General features: G+C 44.2%; 1 protein-coding gene across 1 annotated transcript in view; it reads left to right on the forward strand.

Moving 5' to 3' along the window:
• Positions 1-21,080, forward strand: part of LOC138364943 (techylectin-like protein) — a 164,411-nt gene that overhangs the window by 86,620 nt on the left and 56,711 nt on the right. The window lies entirely within an intron of this gene.

Consider the following 21,080-nt stretch of genomic DNA (forward strand, 5'->3'; position numbering starts at 1 on the left):
TACAGATTCCTGAGCCTATTGGGCTCTATCATATCTACACTTGAAACTGTGTATGGAGTCAGCCTCCACCACATCACTTTCAAATGCATTCCATTTGTCAACCACTCTGACACTAAAAAAACTCTTTCTAATATCTCTGTGGCTCATTTGGGCGCTCAGTTTCCACCTGTGTCCCCTTGTGCGTGTGCCCCTTGTGTTAAATAGCCTGTCTTTATCTATCCTATCAATTCCCTTCAGAATCTTGAATGTGGTGATCATGTCCCCCCTAACTCTTCTGTCTTCCAGCGAAGTGAGGTTTAATTCCCGTAGTCTCTCCTCGTAGCTCATACCTCTCAGCTCGGATACTAGTCTGGTGGCAAATCTTTGAACCTTTTCCAGTTTAGTCATATGTTTGACTAGATATGGACTAAATGCTGGGGCTGCATACTTCAGGATTGGCCTAACATATGTGGTATACAAAGTTCTGAATGATTCTTTACACAAATTTCTGAATGTCGTTCGTATGTTGGCCAGCCTGGCATATGCCGCTGATGTTATCCTCTTGATATGTGCTGCAGGAGACAGGTCTGGCGTGATATCAACTCCCAAGTCTTTTTCTTTCTCTGACTCCTGAAGAATTTCCTCTCCCAGATAATCCCTTGTATTTGGCCTCCTGCTCCCTGCACCTATCTTCATTATATTACATTTGGTTGGGTTAAACTCTAACAACCATTTGTTCGACCATTCCTGCAGTTTGTCTACGTCTTCTTGAAGCCTCAAACAGTCCTCTTCTGTCTTAATACATCTCATAATTTTGGCATCGTCCGCAAACATTGAGAGAAAGGAATCTATACCCTCCGGGAGATCATTTACATATATCAGAAACAAGATAGGACCGAGTACAGAGCCCTATGGGACTCCACTGGTGACTTCACGCCAATCAGAGGTCTCACCCCTTACCGTAACTCTCTGCTTCCTATTGCTTAGGTACTCCCTTATCCACTGGAGCACCTTACCAGCTAAACCTGCCTGTCTCTCCAGCTTATGTACCAGCCTCTTATGCGGTACTGTGTCAAAGGCTTTCCGACAATCCAAGAAAATGCAGTCCGCCCAGCCCTCTCTTTCTTGCTTAATCTGTGTTACCTGGTTATAGAATTCTATTAAGCCAGTCAGGCAAGATTTACCCTCACTGAACCCATGTTGTCGATTTGCCACGAAGTCCCTTCTCTCCAGATGTGCTACCAGGTTTTTTCTCACGATCTTCTCCATCACCTTGCATGGTATACAAGTTAAGAACACTGGCCTGTAGTTCAGTGCCTCTTGCCTGTCGCCCTTTTTGTATATTGGGACCACATTCGCCGTCTTCCATATTTCTGGTAGGTCTCCCGTCTCCAGTGACCTACTATACACTATGGAGAGTGGCAAGCAAAGTGCCTCTGCACACTCTTTCAGTACCCATAGCGAGATCCCGTCTGGACCAACAGCCTTTCTAACATCCAGGTCCAGCACATGTCTCTTGACCTCCTCTCTCGTATTTTCAAACTCTTCCAAGGCCGCCTGGTTTACTTCCCTTTCTCCTAGCACAGTGACCTCACCTTGTTCTGTTGTGGAGACCTCTTGGAACCTCTTGTTGAGTTCATCACACACCTCTTTGTCATTCTCTGTATACCTGTCCTCGCCTGTTCTAAGTTTCACTACCTGTTCTTTCACTGTTGTTTTCCTGTTGTGTGTGTGTGTGTGTGTGTGTGTGTGTGTGTGTGTGTGTGTGTGTGTGTGTGTGTGTGTGTGTGTGTGTGTGTGTGTGTGTTTGTGTTTGTGTGTGTACTCACCTAGTTGTGCTTGCGGGGGTTGAGCTCTGGCTCTTTGGTCCCGCCTCTCAACCGTCAATTAACAGGTGTACAGATTCTTGAGCCTATTGGGCTCTATCATATTTACACTTGAAACTGTGTATGGAGTCAGCCTCCACCACATCACATCCTAATGCATTCCATTTGTCAACCACTCTGACACTAAAAAAGTTCTTTCTAATATCTCTGTGGCTCATTTGGGCGCTCAGTTTCCACCTGTGTCCCCTTGTGCGTGTGCCCCTTGTGTTAAATAGCCTGCCTTTATCTACCCTATCAATTCCCTTGAGAATCTTGAATGTGGTGATCATGTCCCCCCTAACTCTTCTGTCTTCCAGCGAAGTGAGGTTTAATTCCCGTAGTCTCTCCTCGTAGCTCATACCTCTCAGCTCGGGTACTAGTCTGGTGGCAAACTTTTGAACCTTTTCCAGTTTAGTCTTATGTTTGACTAGATATGGACTCTATGCTGGGGCTGCATACTCCAGGAATGGTCTGACATATGTGGTATACAAAGTTCTGAATGATTCTTTACACAAGTTTCTGAATGCCGTTCGTATGTTGGCCAGCTTGGCATATGCCGCTGATGTTACCCTCTTGATATGTGCTGCAGGAGACAGGTCTGGCGTGATATCAACCCCCAAGTCTTTTTCTTTCTCTGACTCCTGAAGAATTTCCTCTCCAAGATGATACCTTGTATCTGGCCTCCTGCTCCTTACACCTATCTTCATTATATTACATTTGGTTGGGTTAAACTCTAACAACCATTTGTTCGACCATTCCTTCAGCTTGTCTAGGTCTTCTTGAAGCCTCAAATAGTCCTCTTCTGTTTTAATCCTTCTCATAATTTTAGCATCGTCCACAAACATTGAGAGAAATGAATCTATACCCTCCAGGAGATCATTTACATATATCAGAAACAAGATAGGACCGAGTACAGAACCCTGTGGGACTCCACTGGTGACTTCACGCCAATCGGAGGTCTCACCCCTCACCGTAACTCTCTGCTTCCTATTGCTTAGGTACTCCCTTATCCACTGGAGCACCTTACCAGCTACACCTGCCTGTCTCTCCATCTTATGTACCAGCCTCTTATGCGGTACTGTGTCAAAGGCTTTCCGACAATCCAAGAAAATGCAGTCCCCCCAACCCTCTCTTTCTTGCTTAATCTTTGTCACCTGATCGTAGAATTCTATCAAGCCTGTAAGGCAAGATTTACCTTCCCTGAACCCATGTTGGCGATTTGTTACGAAGTCCCTTCTCTCCAGATGTGTTACCAGGTTTTTTCTCACGATCTTCTCCATCACCTTGCATGGTATACAAGTCAAGGACACTGGCCTGTAGTTCAGTGCCTCTTGCCTGTCGCCCTTTTTGTATATTGGGACCACATTCGCCGTCTTCCATATTTCTGGTAGGTCTCCCGTCTCTAGTGACTTACTATATACTATGGAGAGTGGCAAGCAAAGTGCCTCTGTACACTCTTTCAGTATCCATGGTGAGATCCCGTCTGGACCAACAGCCTATCTAACATCCAGATCCAGCAGGTGTCTCTTGACCTCCTCTCTCGTAATTTCGAACTCTTCCAAGGCCGCCTGGTTTACCTCCCTTTCTCCTAGCACAGTGACCTCACCTTGTTCTATTGTGAAGACCTCCTGGAACCTCTTGTTGAGTTCTTCACACACCTCTGTCATTCTCTGTATACCTGTCCTCGCCTGTTCTAAGTTTCAATACCTGTTCTTTTACTGTTGTTTTCCTCCTGATGTGACTGTGGAGTAGCTTTGGTTCGGTCTTGGCTTTGTTTGCTATATCATTTTCAAAACTTTTCTCGGCTTTTCTTCTCACCCTGACGTACACATTCCTGGTTCTCTGGTATCTCTCTCTGCTTTCTGGTGTTCTGTTACTCCGGAAGTTCCTCCACGCCCTTTTGTTCAGTTTCTTCGCTTCCATACATGCCCTATTATACCACGGATTCTTCTGTTGCTTCTCGGATTTTTCCCTTTGGGCCGGGATGAACCTGTTTACTGCCTCCTGACACTTTTGGGTAACATAGTCCATCATACCCTGTACAGACTTATCTCTGAGGTCTGTGTCCCAAGGTATTTCACTTAGGAAACTTCTCATCTGTTCATAATTCCCCTTTCGGTATGCCAGCCTTTTGATTCCTAGTTCTTTTTTGGGGGAGATAATTCCTAGCTCTACCAGGTACTCAAAGTTCAATACACTGTGGTCACTCATTCCCAAGGGCGCTTCCATCTTAACTTTCCTCATATCCCACTCATTTAGGGTAAATATTAAATCAAGCATTGCTGGTTCATCTTCTCCTCTCATTCTTGTTGGTTCTTTGATGTGCTGGCTTAGAAAGTTTCTTGTTGCCACGTCCAGCAGCTTAGCTTTCCATGTTTCTGGTACTCCATGCGGTTCTGTTCTCCCAATCTATCTTCCCATGGTTGAAGTCTCTCATAATTAGTAGTCCAGATTGTGTGTGTGTGTGTGTGTGTATGTGTGTGTGTGTATGTGTGTGTGTGTATGTGTGTGTGTGTATGTGTGTGTGTGTGTGTGTGTGTGTGTGTGTGTGTGTGTGTGTGTGTGTGTGTTTATATGTAAGTGTATGTTATTGTTTGAATGTCTGAGTGTGTACTCACCTAATGGTGCTTGCGGGGGTTTAGCTCTGGCTCTTTGATCCCGCCTCTCAACTGTCAATCGACTAATGTACAGGTTCCTGAGCCTATTGGGCTCTATCATATCTACACTTGAAGCTGTGTATGTAGTCAGCCTCCACCACATTACTTCCTAATGCATTCCATTTGTCTACTACTCTGACACTGAAATAAATCTTTCTAACGTCTCTATGGCTCATTTGGGCACTCAATTTCCAACTATGTCCCCTAGTGCGTGTGGCCCCTTGTGTTAAAAAGTCTGTCTTTATCTACCCTATCAATTCCTCTGAGAATCTTGTATGTGGTGATCATGCCCCCTCTATCTCTTCTGTGTCCCAGTGACGTGAGGTTTAATCTCCGTAGTCTCTCCTCGTAGCTCATATCCCTCAGTTCGGGTACTAATCTGGTGGCAAACCTTTGAACCTTTTCCAGTTTAGTCTTATGCTTGACTAGATATGGACTCCATGCTGGAGCCAGCATACTCCAGGATTGGTCTGACATATGTGGTATATAATGTTCTGAAAGATTCCTTACACAAGTTTCTAAAGGCCGTTCTTATGTTAGCCAACCTGGCATATGCCACTGATGTTATCCTCTTGATATGAGCTTCAGGGGGAATAGGTCTGGCGTGATATCAACCCCCCAGGTCTTTCTCTCTGACTCTTGAAGTATTTAATCTCCCAAATGATACCTTGTATCTGGTCTCCTGCTCCCTACACCTATCTTCATTACACTACATTTTCTTGGGTTAAACTCTAACAACCATTTGTTCGACCATTCCTGCAGCTTGTCCAGGTCTTCTTGAAGCCTCAAGCTGTCCTCCTCTGTCTTAATCCTTCTCATAATTTTGGCGTTGACAGCAAACATTGAGAGGAATGAGTCTACACCGTCCGGGAGATCATTTACGTATATCAGAAACAGGATAGGTCCAAGTACAGAACCCTGTAGAACTGGTGACTTCACGCCAATCTGATGTCTCACCTCTCACTGTAACTCTTTGCTTCCTATTGCTTAGGTACTCCCTTATCCACTGGAGCGCTCTACCAGTTACTCCTGCCTGTTTCTCCAGCTTATGCACCAGCCTTTTATGAGGTACTGTGTCAAAGGCTTTCCGACAGTCCAACAAAATGCAGTCCGCCCATCCTTCTCTTTCTTGCTTAATCTTTGTCACCTGATCGTAGAATTCTATTAAGCATTTAAGGCAAGATTTACCCTCCCTGAACCCATGTTGATGGGTTGTAACGAAGTCCCTTCTCTCCAGATGTGTGTGTGTGTGTGTGTACTCACCTATATGTACTCACCTATATGTGCTTGCAGGATCGAGCATTGACTCTTGGATCCCGCCTTTCCAGCTATCGGTTGTTTACAGCAATGACTCCTGTCCCATTTCCCTATCATACCTAGTTTTAAAAGTATGAATAGTATTTGCTTCCACAACCTGTTCCCCAAGTGCATTCCATTTTTCCACTACTCTCACGCTAAAAGAAAACTTCCTAACATCTCTGTGACTCATCTGAGTTTCCAGTTTCCACCCATGTCCCCTCGTTCTGTTATTATTACGTGTGAACATTTCATCTATTTCCACTTTGTCAATTCCCCTGAGTATTTTATATGTCCCTATCATATCTCCTCTCTCCCTTCTTTTCTCTAGTGTCGTAAGGTTCAGTTCCTTCAGCCGCTCTTCATATCCCATCCCTCGTAACTCTGGGACAAGCCTCGTCGCAAACCTCTGAACCTTCTCCAGTTTCTTTATGTGTTTCTTCAGGTGGGGGCTCCATGATGGCGCGGCATACTCTAAGACGGGTCTCACGTAGGCAGTGTAAAGCCTCCTCATTTAGGTTTCTGAATGAAGTTCTAATTTTCGCCAGTGTAGAGTACGCTGCTGTCGTTATCCTATTTATATGTGCCTCAGGAGTTAGATTAGGTGTCACATCCACTCCCAGGTCTCTTTCTCGAATTGATACAGGTAGGCTGTTCCCCTTCATTGTGTACTGTCCCTTTGGTCTCCTGTCACCAGATCCCATTTCCATAACTTTACATTTACTGGTGTTAAACTCCAGTAGCCATTTCCCTGACCATCTCTGCAGCCTGTTTAAGTCCTCTTGGAGGATCCTACAATCCTCGTCTGTCACAACTCTTCTCATTAATTTTGCGTCATCCGCAAACATTGACATGTATGATTCCACTCCTGTAAACATATCATTTACGTAAATTAGAAAGAGGATTGGTCCCAGCACCGATCCTTGAGGTACTCCACTTGTTACTGTTCGCCAGTCCGACTTCTCGCCCCTTACAATTACCCTCTGGCTCCTTCCTGTTAGGTAGTTCTTCACGTATACCAGGGCCTTTCCGCTTACTCCTGCCTGCCTCTCAAGTTTGTATAGCAGTCTCATGTGCGGTACCGTATCAAAGGCCTTTTGGCAGTCAAGAAATATGCAGTCTGCCCAGCCTTCTCTGTCCTGCCTTATCCTTGTTACTTTATCATAGAATTCTAAAAGGTTTGTTAGGCATGATTTCCCTGTCCAGAACCCATGTTGGTGCTTGTTTACAAACCCAATGCTCTCCAGGTGCTCAACAAGTCTTAGCCTAATTATTCTTTCAAGTATTTTGCAGGGGATGCTTGTCAGTGATACGGGTCTGTAGTTAAGTGCCTCCTCCCTATCACCTTTTTTGAAAATCGGTACGACATTTGCCTCCTTCCAGCAACTGGGCAATTCTCCCGACATAAGTGACTCATTAAAGATCATTGCCAGAGGCACGCTGAGAGCCTGCTTTGCCTCTTTAAGTATCCACGGTGATACTTTGTCTGGTCCAACAGCTTTATTTGCATCCAGTGTTGTCAACTGTTTCATTACATCCTCTGCTGTCACCTCTATATCTGATAGTCTTCATCTTGGGTAATCTCTTCTAACAATGGGAGCTGCTCAGGCTCGGTTGTGAACACTACATGGAATTTTGCATTCAGTACCTCGCAGATTTCCTTGTCGCTTTCTGTATATGCCCCTTCTGTTTTCCTCAGTCTTGTCACTTGGTCATTTACCGACATCTTCCTTCTTATATGGCTATGTAGTAATTTTGGTTGCTTTTTCGCTTTGACTGCAATATCATTCTCATAATTTCTTTCCGACACTCGTCTTATGTTAATGTAATCATTCCTAGCTCTGTTACATCTAATCCTGTTGTCCTCTGTCCTTTGTCTTCTGTACTTCCTCCACTCCCTCCTGCTTCTCACCTTTGCTTCCTGACACTGTCTATTAAACCATGGGTTATTATATTCCCTCCTGCTTTTTTCCTTTATTGTTGGAATAAATCTCTCTTCAGCCTCCTTGCATTTCAATATGACTTGGTTCATCATACCTTGCGCTGTTTTTCCTCTAAGTTCTTCCTCCCACTGCACTTCTCCCAGGTAGTCCCTTATCCTTCTGTAGTCCCCTTTTCTGTAATCAAGTCTCCTTTCCCGGACCTCTTGTCCTTTGGTCACAATTTTAAGCTCCATCATGTAGTCAAAGACTAGGACACAATGGTCACTAGCTCCTAGTGGTATTTCATGTTCCAACTGCTCGATGTCTTCTGCATTCTGGGTGAAAATGAGATCTAATAGGCTGGGCGTATTCCCTCCTCTTTCCCTAGTATCTTCTTTCACATGCTGTGTTAGGAAATTCCTGTCAATAACGTCTACCAGCTTCGCTCCCCAGGTCTCCTCCCCGCCATGGGGATTCCTCGTTTCCCAATCTATCTCTCCGTGATTTAGGTCCCCCATGACCAGCAGCTTCGCTCTCATTCTATGCGCTAAAGTTGCTGCCCTCTGCAGTTCATCTATACATGTCTTGTTGCTGTCCTCGTACTCCTGCCTGGGCCTTCTACTGTTTGGTGGGGGATTGTAGAGTATCAAGATTACAATCTTCTTCCCATCCACTGTCAGAGTTCCATGTATGAAGCTCGTGCTTTCATTGGTACCCGGATTTTCCAGCTCATCAAACTTCCATTTCCGCTTTATTAGTAGTGCCACTCCTCCTCCCTGTCTCTGTGTCCTTTCTTTTCTTATCACCTGGTACCCCTCTGGAAAGATTGCATCCGAGATCATGCCATTTATTTTAGTTTCCACTATTGCCACTATGTCTGGGTCTGCCTCACTAACTCTTTCTTTTATCTCTTCTGCTTTATTGGCTACCCCATCAGCATTGGTGTACCAAACCTTGAGACTCTTCTTGGAAACTCGGGTGTCAGAGTTCCCCCTTTCACCAGGGGTCTGGGGGGCAAGTGGGGGCTGTGGGGGTGAGTGGGGGGGTGCTAGGGGGGTGCCTGGGAGTGCCTGGTAGGCGAATGGGGTCTGGGCATCTAGGGGGGTAGGAAGGGCATAATGGGTCTGAAAGTTAGGGGTCTGAATAGCATAGGGGGGTTGAGAAATAGAGTAAGACTGAGAGTCAGATAGAGGTTGAGAGGTTGGGGGGGAGAGGGATACTGAGGGCAGAGGGCTGAGATGAGAATGGAGCATGGGTGCTGGGAGTGGAAGAGAGGGTGTATTAGTTAGGGGGGAATCGGGGGTAGGTGGGGGTTTTGGGGTAGAAGAGGGTAAGAGGGAGATGGAGGAAGGTGTTAGAGGGTCACAAGGTGAGGGGGTTAAATGTGGGCTGGAGGTGCATAGGAAGGGGTGAGGGTTGGGTGGGGTTTGGGGGTGAGTGGAAGAGGGGTGCAGTGAAAGCTGGGATGGAATTGAAGTCAATGGGGTAGAAGGGGCAGGGGAGGGGGGATGGGAAGGTGGGTTTGGGGAGGGCATGGCTTAACCCACTGGGGTCGTTGACAGGTGTGATGTAGCAGGGGCAGGGGAATCGTTGGGGAGGTGCAAATGTGGAAGGGACAGGGGGGGTTTTGGGAGGCTGAGGCAGGGGGGAGGTATAGGAGGGCTGAGTTGGGGAGGATGCGACCTGGGAGGTGACCTGGGAGGTGGCCTGGGAGGTGACCTGGGATGTGACCTGGGAGGTGAGACTACCTGAGAGGCTAGTTCGGTGTCGTTGTTGCCATCTATTCTTGTGGGCTATTTGCTCATCTTTCGTCATAAACCTCTCTATAAACACATTGTAATGGGTTTCACTTCCTCTGAGTAAATGCTTGTTCCTCATTATGTACTCCACAGCCTCCTCATTGGAGAATTGCACCAGAACAGGTCTATTCTTGGTACAATTGTAAGGTCCAACCCGGCGGCTGATATCCACCTCGTGTTCTGCCATTCCTGCTCCAATACATCTCAATATCTCGTGCAATTCGTATTTTTCCGTTTCTATTCTCTCTTGTCTTGTTGGTGCCCCAGATTCGAATAATCCATGTATTATAATAGACCGTCTCCTCAGTAATTCATTGTCATGCTGATAGCCTGTCCCCTGGGGATTCTCCATCCCAACCGCAGTCACTAACCCATCCCCCACTAATCCTCTGTCCTTAGCCATGCTGTTAATCCTTCCTAATTCGTTTGTGATACGAGCACATTCCCTCTCCCAGTCCTCTCTTCCCTTCCTAATCTCTTCCTGAACATAGAGCATAAGTTCTTTTTTCTGCCTCTCTACCGCATCCTGTATTTGCTGAAATAACTCACTTTTAATCCCTTGAATTAGATCCTCCATCCAATCGCTCCTTCTCTCTACAAATTTCCCTATTAATTTGTCTACAAATCTGTCCTCCTCCTCATCCCTGCTGGTGATTGACCTTGAACCCCTTCTAGTCATTGCAGTAACAATCTAGCCAAAAAGGCGCTCCTCAATACCTTGCACAATCTGCAGCACAAACAGGCGAGAAAGTACTCCACGCGGCTGGTCAAGAGGTGAGGTCGTTGCGTCCTGCGTCACAGCTGGTGAGGTCACTAGTGGTGAGGTCACTCCGGCTCCACAATTTCGGCTCCACAATTTCACAATACCACGATGTACTCGACACTTATTTTCAGTGGTGGTGTTTGTACTGTTTTTCTTCACTTTCTTGTGGTTTGAGTGAGCTTACTAGTTATTCAATCACTCATATACACTCATATACGCATATACACTGATTATTCCCCCCAATTCACTAGCTACGCAAGAGTTTCCCAAACCCTTCTGACCTCCGCGGCTGTCTGACCTCAACTGTCTGACCTGTGTGTGTGTGTGTGTGTACTCACCTAGTTGTGCTTGCGGGGGCTGAGCTCTGGCTCTTTGGTCCCGCCTCTCAACCGTCAATCAACAATGTACAGGCACAACAATGAGTGTGAGTGTGTGTGTGTGTGTGTTTATGTGTACGTGTATGTTATTGTTTGTGTGCCTGAGTGTGTGTTTGTGTGTTCGTGTATGTTATTGTTTGTGTGCCTGAGTGTGTGTGTTTGTGTGTACGTGTATGTTATTGTTTGAGTACCTGAGTGTGTGTGTCTTTGTTTATGTTATTGTTTGAGAGCCTGAGTACATGTGTTTGTATTTATGTGTACGTGTATGTTATTGTTTGAATGCCTGAGTGTGTTTCCTCACCTATTTTTGCCTACAGGATCGAGCGTTGGCGCTTGGATCCCGCCATTCTGGTCATCGGTTGTTTAAGTAATGACTCCTGTCTTCTTCTCTTATCCTTCCTAGTTTTAAAGCTATGAATAGTGTTTACTTTCATAATGTGCATCTCCATTTCCATTGGAAATGGATTGTGGGCACAATAGATTTTCATTGTGCATTATGGTATTTCCATAATTCCATTTACCCCCTACTCTCACGCTAAAAGAAAACTTTCTAGCATCCCTATGACTCATCCGAGTTCCCAGCTTCCACCCATGTCCCGTTGTTCTTCTGGTATTCCGTGTGTACGTTTCGTTTATTTCCACTCTGTCTATCCCCCTAAGTAGTTTGTATGCTGGAATCATATCTCCCCATTCCCTCCTTTTTACTAACGTCGTCAGGTTCATTTCCTTCAGTCGCTCTTCTTATACCATCCCATACAACTTCTTGACTATCCTCGTCGCAAATTTCTGAATCTTTTTCCAATGTCCTAATGTTTCTTTCGGTGGGGGTTTCACGAAGGAGCTGCATACTCTATGACCGGTCTAACATAGGCAGTGTGAAGTGTTCTGAATGCTTATTATTAAGGTTTCTGAATGCCGCTCTAACTTTTGCTACCGTAGAGTACGCTGCTGTCGTTTTCCGATTTATATATCCCTCAGGAGTTAGATTTGCTGTTATGTGCACTCCCATGTCCTTTTCTCAAATCGTCACTGGAAGATAGTTTCCCTTCATTGTGTACTGACTCTTTGGTCTCCTGTCACCTAGTCCCATTTCCATAACTTTACACTTGCTCGTGTTGAACTCCAGTAGTCATTTCTCTCTGCAGCTTGTTCAAGTTCTCTTCGAGTATCCTACAATCCTCTTCTGTCACAATTCGTCTCATTAATTTCGTATCATCTGCGAACATCGACATATAGGACTCGACTCCTATAGACATGTCGTTCACGAATATTAGAAATATATCTGGTACCAGCACCGATCCTTGAGATACTCCACTCATTACAGTTCGCCAGTTTGACTTCTCGCTCCAGACTGTAACTCTCTAGCTCCTGTCTGTTAAGTAATTCCTTACCCAAGCTAGGGCTTTTCCGCTTACTCCCGCCTGCCTCTCAACTTTGAACAGCAGTCTCATGTACGACACTGTATCAAAGGCTTTTAGGCAGTCCTGAAATATGCAGTCTGCCCATCCTTCTCTGTCCTGCCTTATTCTTGTTACTCAAAGAATTCCAGAAGGTTTGTTAGGCATGATTTCCCTTCTCTGAACCCCATGCTGGTGTTTGTTTATATACCTAATGTTCTCTAGATGTGTAACCAGTCTTAACCTGAGTATTCTTGCAAGAACTTTACGGGGGGATGCTTGTCAGTGATATTGGTCTGTAGTTAAGTGCCTCTTCCCTATCTCCTCATTTGAGAATTGTTACCACAATTGCCTTCTTCCAGCAACTGGGCAACTCTCCCATCATAAGTGACTCATAATAGATCCTTGTCGGAGGCCGGTGAGGGCCTGCGCTAACTCTTTTAGTATTCACGGTGATACATTGTTTAGTCCAATCGCTTTAGTGTCATTCAGTGTTGTTAGCTGTTTCATTACCTCCTGTGCTGTCACCTCTATATCTTATAGTCTTTCATCCTGGGTCATCTTCTCTTCTAACGATGGGAGCTGCTCAGGCTCGGTTGTGAACACTCCATGGAAACTGGCATTCAGTGCTTCGCAAATTTCCTTGTCGCTTTCTGTATATGCCCCTTTTGTTTTCCTTAATCCTGTCACTTGGTCGTTCACCGACATTTTCTTTCTTATATGATTGTTTAGTAATTTAGGTTGCTTTTTCGTTTTAATTGCAATATCGTTTTCATAATTCCTTTTCTATACTCTCATTATATTAATGTATTCATTCATAGATCTGTTGCATCTAACCTTATTATCTTCTGGCCTTTGTTCTATGTACTTTCTCCACCCCCTCCTGCTTCCCATTTTTGCTTTTTGGCTCTGTGTATTAAACCATGGGGTATTATATTCCCTCCTACTTTTTTTCTTTACTGTTGGTATAAAACTCTTTTCTGCCTCCTTGCATTTCCACTTGACTAAGTCCATCATATCTTGCAGTGTTTTTCCTCTTAGTTCTTCTTCCCACTGCACTTCTCCCAGATATTCTCTTATCCTCCTGTAATCCCTTTTCCAATAGTCTACTCTCCTTCCCCAGACCTCTTGCTCCCATGGTCACAGTCTGAAAGGCTTGGTGTATCCCCTCCTCTTTTCCTTATGTCTTCCGTCACATGTTGTGTTAGGAAATTCCTGACTATAACTTCCACTTAATTTTGCCCCCCACGTTTCTATCTCACCATGGGGACTTATTGAACCCTAATCGATCTCTCCGTGATTGTGGTCCCCCATGACCAACAGTTTCACTCTCATTCTATGAGCTGTTGTTGCTGCCATCTGAGGTTCATCTATTCCTGTCTTGTTGTTTTCATCATATTCCTGTTTGGGCCTTCTACTGTTTGGTGGGGGATTGTAGATTATCAAGATCACAATCCTCTTCCCATCATCTGTCAGAATCCCAAGTATAGAGCTTGTGTTTCCATTAGTCATCCGATTCTCTACTTCCTCAAATTTCCATTTTCACTTTATCAGTCAGTGCCACTTCCCTACTTCTCTTTATGTCCATTATTTTCTTATCACTTGGTATCCCTCTGGAAAGATTGCACCCAAGATGATATCATTTATTTTAGTTTAACTATTGCAATTAGGTCTGGATCTGCTTCACTAACCCTTTCTTTTATTTCCTCTGCTTTATTGGATTGTAATAACCCTGATACCATTGTAATCGCTCTGTACTCTGTGATCGTTCTGAACGCTACCCTTGCTGTAACTCTCTTTCTCTCTTCACTCAATACCCCAGCTTAACACTGTTACAGTCCAGTATGACCCCTCACTGGACTGCCGCGAATATAAGAGGAATATTAAATGAGGAAGGTACATCCAGAACTAGGGTTATTAATTTATAAAAAAAAATATTAATAATACATTATTAAACACTGCCACCATCTCCCAAACATAAATGAATGTGTCTAAAATTATTGGGACCCTAGGAAGGAAGGGGCTCAATAATCAGGGAACTCAAAGGGTACGTAATGAATCTTCATGGATTAATACTGTAATCTTATTGAACTGAACGGGAGATCCTAGAACGATTTTACTATTCATAAGATGGAGAACACAGGGGAATTTCTAACACAGCAATTGGAAATCACAAGAATGAATAACACAGTCATTAATCAAAGGGAACGGATAACTAAACACAAAATAAAAACAATTAAATTATTTTATTATTTGAACCATTATATTTAAATCAAAATTGAAACATAGCCTACTCTAACTAAAAAAATATCCTAATATCCTATGAGGCAATGTAATGTACTACCAATGTTACACAATTCAAAGTGCACATCTACCTTCAATACTGCAGCTTGCCAAAGGATGTTGATTGGCTGCCCGCAGGTCCTTTGACCTGTACCTCAGTCAAGGTCCCAAGACACACTAACACTTCTTTATTAAAACGCTTACCAGTGGGACAGGCTCCACCCCCTAGTTCCTAGGCCTAAATTAACTCCGCCTATCCCAAGCCTATGGCCAATGAATTTAAACATGACTAGGTGCTCTAGAAACCGGGCCAATGGCATGGGCAGGCACTACCCTGTGAGGCCCCGCCTCCCCAGGCCTACATGTCTTTAACCAATCCGGATCAGGCTTGATTATAACGGTCAATTCCTCTTGACAGAAAACTCCAAAAACTGGGAAGACACCAACGACTTTCCTGGCTAGGCACCCACGTGTAACTTGAAATCACAAGTTTATTAACCCTGGGGATACTATTTTCAATTCGTGACTGGACAGGAGGACAGGAGAGCGAGGGGGGGAGCAAGTGGCTTCAAGCTGTTTATGACCCCGAGGGTTAGACCAGTGACAAAAGACAGGGATGACCCAAAGGGAGGGAAGGCAAGCGAGGGAAGGGAAGGGGAAGAGGAAGAAGAAGAGAAAGGGGGAAGGGGGAAAGGGAAAGGGGAAGGGGCTATGGTGCGCATATACCATTACAACTCCCCCTCTTTGGAAATTAAGAAATTTGTGTGTAAAGAAGTTTAAGGCACAAAATTCTTATTCAGAACCCATGCCCTATCATAATCATTAACTCCAAAAACAACATTTAACTCAACAATAAATGACCCAATGCCTCAAAACAGCAGAAATAAATATCTAATCCTAGCTAATTCCATACAATCCTTCCAAACAAAAAATGGCACCCCCAAAAGGTGTGCCCCAGCATGTATACATGCATAACAAACACAGTAATAATACATAAAACATAAGGACAGAGACCGTCCCTATAATCCTGTCTGTCCACTTGGGTGCAGCCCCGTACCCTTCCAACTACCTGGAAGACAAAACATCCTATACCTGTCTTGATATAGTAACAAATAACTGTAACAGTCCAAATCTAACAACTTATCAACTAGCTAAAATCAGCCGATAGCCTTCAGCTATCCCAGTATTCCACCTGGAATAAAGATCAAACACATCATAGCACATTACATAGAAAACATTAACAAAAATCAATGTCATAAAAAATTATATCAAAACTATATCCAAATAGAGGAACACTACCTCTCATGGACCTAGTGTTCCACTCCACATCTGTGGCACTGTCCACCACAGCGCATCCCGATCTTAAAATCTAAAGAGAATACACAAAAATATTTTTATTAAAAAAAAATCAATGTCCACAGACATGTCTCTTAACCAACAACAACTTACTGGATATAAGTTCCTCAAACTCCTAATATCCCAGAGTTCATACTCAAGTCCACAAGAACAGCGGGTGAACACATTTTTCAGACTGTGTACCACACCCTTATTGTTCAGTAAACCACAAAAAAAATTCTAAAAAATATATATATGTATACAGATACTGCTACTTAACTACAGCAGTATCTAGGATCTAGAAAAATCTAGATAAAGTTCCCCACTGATCAAAAAGGGGCTATGGTGTGCATATACCATTACAGGATACCCCCTCATCATTGTTGTACCAAACCTTGAAACGCTTCTTGGAAACTCTGTCACCAGAGTTCATATATGTTCATGCAGACCTATCTCCAATAAGTGGTTGGGAAGTGGGAAGTGCCGGGAATAGGGAGGAGGATGAGTGGCTGAGAGGATCTGGGAACCAGGGGAATGAAAGGCAGATGGGGTCTGGGCAGCTAGGGGTGTCTGAAGGGTATAGTGGATCGGAGGGGTAGGGAGGGTCTGAGAGGCATAGGGGGGCTGAGAGGTAGGGTGACGTTGGGAGCCAGAAAGAAAGTGTGCTCGGAACAGGGGAGAAGCAGGGGCAGCTATGGGGTTTGGGGGGAAGGGGCAAGAGAATGGGTGTTTGAAGACAGTGGAGAGGTGAGGGGTAGAGAGGCTGCGGGGTTGCTTGGTGATGGGGTCATACTTGAAATGAGGTGTACAGGGGGGGGGGGTGGATTTGGGGATGGAGGGGCTATGGAGGGTGGAATGGGGCAGATGGAACTGGTTGCAGAGGGGGTGGAAGGGGCAAGGGAGTTGTTATGGATAGAAGAATGGTGAGATGGGAGGTGAAAGTTGGGGGAGAGTGAGAGTTGGGACAAGGTGAGCATTGGGGTATTTGATGGAGCACATAGGATTGGTTGCAGAGGGGGTGGAAGGGGCAGGGTAGTTGTTGTGGTAGAAGGGGTGAGGAAGGATGGGAGGGCTGATTTGGCGGGGGGGAGGGGGGGGGCGGGGGGTGATTTAAAAAGGGGTGCTGAGGCGAGAGGTGTGTGTGTGTGTTTGTGTGTGCAGGATGTAGCTTTAGCTCTTGGACCTCGCTTTACTAGCCGTTAATTGTCTAATGCAATGACTCTTTGCCTATTTTCCCGTCATACCTGCTTTTAAAGTTAGGAATTGAGTTAGCATCTCCAGCCTGGTTCTTCAGGTCATTCCATTTACTCAATACCCTTACGCTAAAAGTAAACTTTCTAACAACTCTATGACACGATGGGAGTCTCAAGCTCCCATCCGTGTTCCCTTATTCTAATGATATTCATTGTAAACATTTTCACTGATTTCACCTTTGTCAATCCATATAAGTATTATATACGTCTGTATCATGTCCCCCATTTCCCTTCTTTCTAACGTCGTCAGGTTTAGTTCCTTCAGTCTATCTTCGTACCTCATCCCTCGCAGCTCTGGGACAAGTCTCGTCGCAAACTTCTGCACCTTTTCGAGCTTACTTAAGTGTCTTTTAAGCTGGCGGGCTCCACGATGGGGCAGCATACACTAAGACTAGCCTCACATAGGCGATATAGAGTGATTGGCCTTTTGGTCTCCTATTTCCATCACCTTGCACTTGTTAGTGCTGAATTCTAGCAGCCATTTCTCAGACCAGCTCTGCAACCTGTTCAAGTCATCCTGGAGAATCTTACAATCCTTTACTGTCTCAACCCTCCTCATTAGTTTTTCATCATCTGAAAACATCGACATAAAAGACTTAACACCTGCAGTTAAGTCTTTTACATAAATTCGGAATAAAATGAGTCCCAGCACCGATCCTTGAGGCACCCCGCTTGTTACTATGCCAGTCGGACTCCTCGCCCCTCACTGATCGGTGGGTACAGGTGTCAAAGTAGTACTCTCTGACACATGTCTGTCAGGTAATTCCTTACCTATGAATGTGCCTTTGCCGTTACTCCCGTCTACTTCTCAAGTTTGCATAGTACCCTCTTGTGCGGTAGTGTATCAAAGGCTTTTTGGCAGTACAGAAGTATGCAATCTGCCCCATACTTCTCTGTCTTGCCATATTTTCGTTACCATATGAAAAACTCCAAGAGGTCCGTTAGGCATGATTTCCCTTCTCTTAAGCAGTGTTGTTGTTTACTTACAAACCTAATTCTTTCTAGGTGTGCAACTAGTCTTAACTTTATAATTCTTTCAAGTATTTTGCAAGGAATGCTTTAAATTCTGTTTTTTTTATTTTGCCTTGAGGGGCGAGTTTATTGGGTAGCGCCACTCATCCTGTGAATTGACACACCGCCAGAGCAGCATGTACAACACTCCCCAATAGGAAAAAAACGCTGGGTTGTTCATCCTATCACTTGTACCCAGACACAGCTGGGACTTGCTTAACTGTCTCAAGTGAACAGCTTCTCAAACAAGAAGATTAACATCTGTCAACCCTTAAAATCTTACGTTATCTTGCGGGGGTGCAAAATGGAGGGAATCTCTTAAGAACAGTATCAATAATTGACAAATAACGTTTTCCTATCTCAAACAATGTGCTATTTGTTTCAATTTTTGCTATTCTACACATATTTCTAATGTGCCTCAGGTGTTCACATTCTCTCAGATAGTGGTCGAGGCAGTGTCCGTCACTCTCATCACAAATTCTGCATCTCCGGTGCTCAACTGTTATTTCCATTCCGAATCCCCATGGATATTTGTATCCAAGACGGATTCTCGCTATGACTGATTCTCTCCCACGGTCACCTCCTCTTCGTCCATAATTATTCTGATTGCCAGCTGCAACCATGTCACATGATCATACAAATTCGCTGATTTGTGTTTTTATCCTTTCCTTAGTTACCTTGTCACAGTGATGTTGCCTGACAATACCTCTAATTTGTAGTTGAGTCTTGGGTGTAAAGTATTCAATAGGGTCTCCTTCAGCAGCCAGCACATCTGCTCGTTCATTTCCACATATTCCAACACGGGAGGTGATCCACAGAAACTTGACGACTCTTCATTGGTTGATTAGTACCCTCACAGCTCTCTTAATATCAGCGATTTTCTGCCCGATTTTTACTTAGGCTTTGTAACGCTGCTTTTGAATCAGTGCACCATTAGTGTTTCGTTCATGATATCTTAACTACATAACAATGGCAGTTAGCTCCGCTTGCGTTGAAGAGCTATAGTTCTCAATACGTGCTTTCTATTCATTTCAGCGTTGAAAGGCATCATTCCTAATTGCAGTGTATGCTGCACCTGCCCTGTTATTGACAGGATTAGATGACCCATCTGTGTAGATTTAATCTAGTTCATCTCCGGCTTCTTTATAAATTTCCTCGAGATACCTGTGACCCATTTCTTGTGGTATCATGTTGGATTTTTTCGTTGCTATTTCATTGATGAAAATCCTGCATGAGTCATCCTCCCAGGGAGGTAACCTCTCTACAGGCATGAACTCACGGGCTTGCTCAAGCAGGTGAAGTTCTTCGAGGTAGCAGACTGATATGTGATGCCATTTTTTTGCTTCTCCTGTTTCCTCCTGTAAGTAACACAGAACTCAGTTTTTCTTGACAATATCATTGTAATAAGGATCTCTGGCTATCCTAATTGCAAGCTTAGCATTCAGTTCCTTAGTTCTGCTTTTAACACTGGGGAGGGACTGTAAGATTTTTTTTTCTTTGACAATTATCAAAAGAATGAATTCTTATTGATGTTACGTTAATGGTAACTACCTCGCAAGAGAGGCAGACCTTAAACAGCAAGAGCTGCCAGTGGCAGATATTTAATCTTAAAGCCTAAGATCATAGGACCGCGGGAGCAAACCGCCAGGCGAAACCACTCGGGTAACACCTGTCACTTAGGTCGCTGGCTCCTCCTAGTTGACAACTAATAAAGGGTAGCCGACGGATTCTCACCTCTTATTTATAGAAGTGTGGTGCTGTGCAATGGACTCGAGGTTTAGATACAGACTTGATATGAACATAAGCAGGCAAAGCGTTGCAGAACATGAAATGTGGGGCAGTAATATTGGAAGGTTTGACATAAACGACCGTTTTCTATAATATAACAATTTATTCACAAAAAAACTAAAACTACTACAACAAAGAATTTACGTTACTTTACTGCCACTCCAGTAGCGCATTAAAGAACAGCTATTCAACAGCCTGATGGACCCACGGTATCCTTATCCCGTCGTCGCTGACTGACTAATGACACTAACTGAACAAAGTGGTGCCCACTGGTGACGCAAGCTTGCAATCAATATTGTCACGGCTTCCCGGTGATCAATACTATAATCACAAAACTTGACTGGCGCTCACTGCTCTCAACGAGGTACCAAGTAACAAGGCGGTTAATCCAAGAATGATAACCCCTGCTAAAAAAATTTATGTTAACACTTGTCTCTCAAGACAATCAACAACAAAAGTTACTCTAATTGAATTTAAACAATTACGTTAACACACACGTGTCTCAACGACACTTAAACGGCAGCAAAAACTCGTAAATCAAACAATTACATCAACTTGAAAGTCAAGCCTTCGGTGAGTAATTCCCAATTAATTACTGAAAACAACAGCCTATTAATTCAGACGAGTATTGATAAAGCCTACTGTCTCGCAACTGACAGTTCACTTCCGGTCTTACGACAAGATTACCTTAACGAGGGTAGACTACTGTACCACACACAAGGTTACAACACACTCCGTGTAAACAACAACATCAACACCTGGTGAATTCACTAAGTGGCGAGTACTAATTCTCTTCAATTAGCTACGAGTGCTTAATCCCTCTGTCCGCAGACAGATATGATCAGTCCAACGAATTACAGCGCAATTGACTCCGATCATAGCAGACCAGTCAATCCCTTAGGTTAATCAATCAATTAACGACAGCTCGTTAAATCGTTAACACTACGTTAATCTTCACTTGACAATTCCTCCACTGCGTAAACTGTTGCCTTTACACGTCTCTACGTTTTTTTTTTTTTTTTTTTTTTTTGAGATATATACAAGAGTTGTTACATTCTTGTACAGCCACTAGTACGCGTAGCGTTTCGGGCAAGTCCTTAATCCTATGGTCCCTGGAATACGATCCCCTGCCGCGAAGAATCGTCTTTTCATCCAAGTACACATTTTACTGTTGCGTTAAACAGAGGCTACAGTTAAGGAATTGCGCCCAGTAAATCCTCCCCGGCCAGGATACGAACCCATGACATAGCGCTCGCGGAACGCCAGGCGAGTGTCTTACCACTACACCACGGAGACTGCAACGTTAATCACAACAATGTTCAACAAAACAACAACGACCTCGTTAAGTAAATCGT

This window comes from Procambarus clarkii, chromosome 15, assembly GCF_040958095.1.
Source record: "Procambarus clarkii isolate CNS0578487 chromosome 15, FALCON_Pclarkii_2.0, whole genome shotgun sequence".
NCBI classification, from domain to species: domain Eukaryota; kingdom Metazoa; phylum Arthropoda; class Malacostraca; order Decapoda; family Cambaridae; genus Procambarus; species Procambarus clarkii.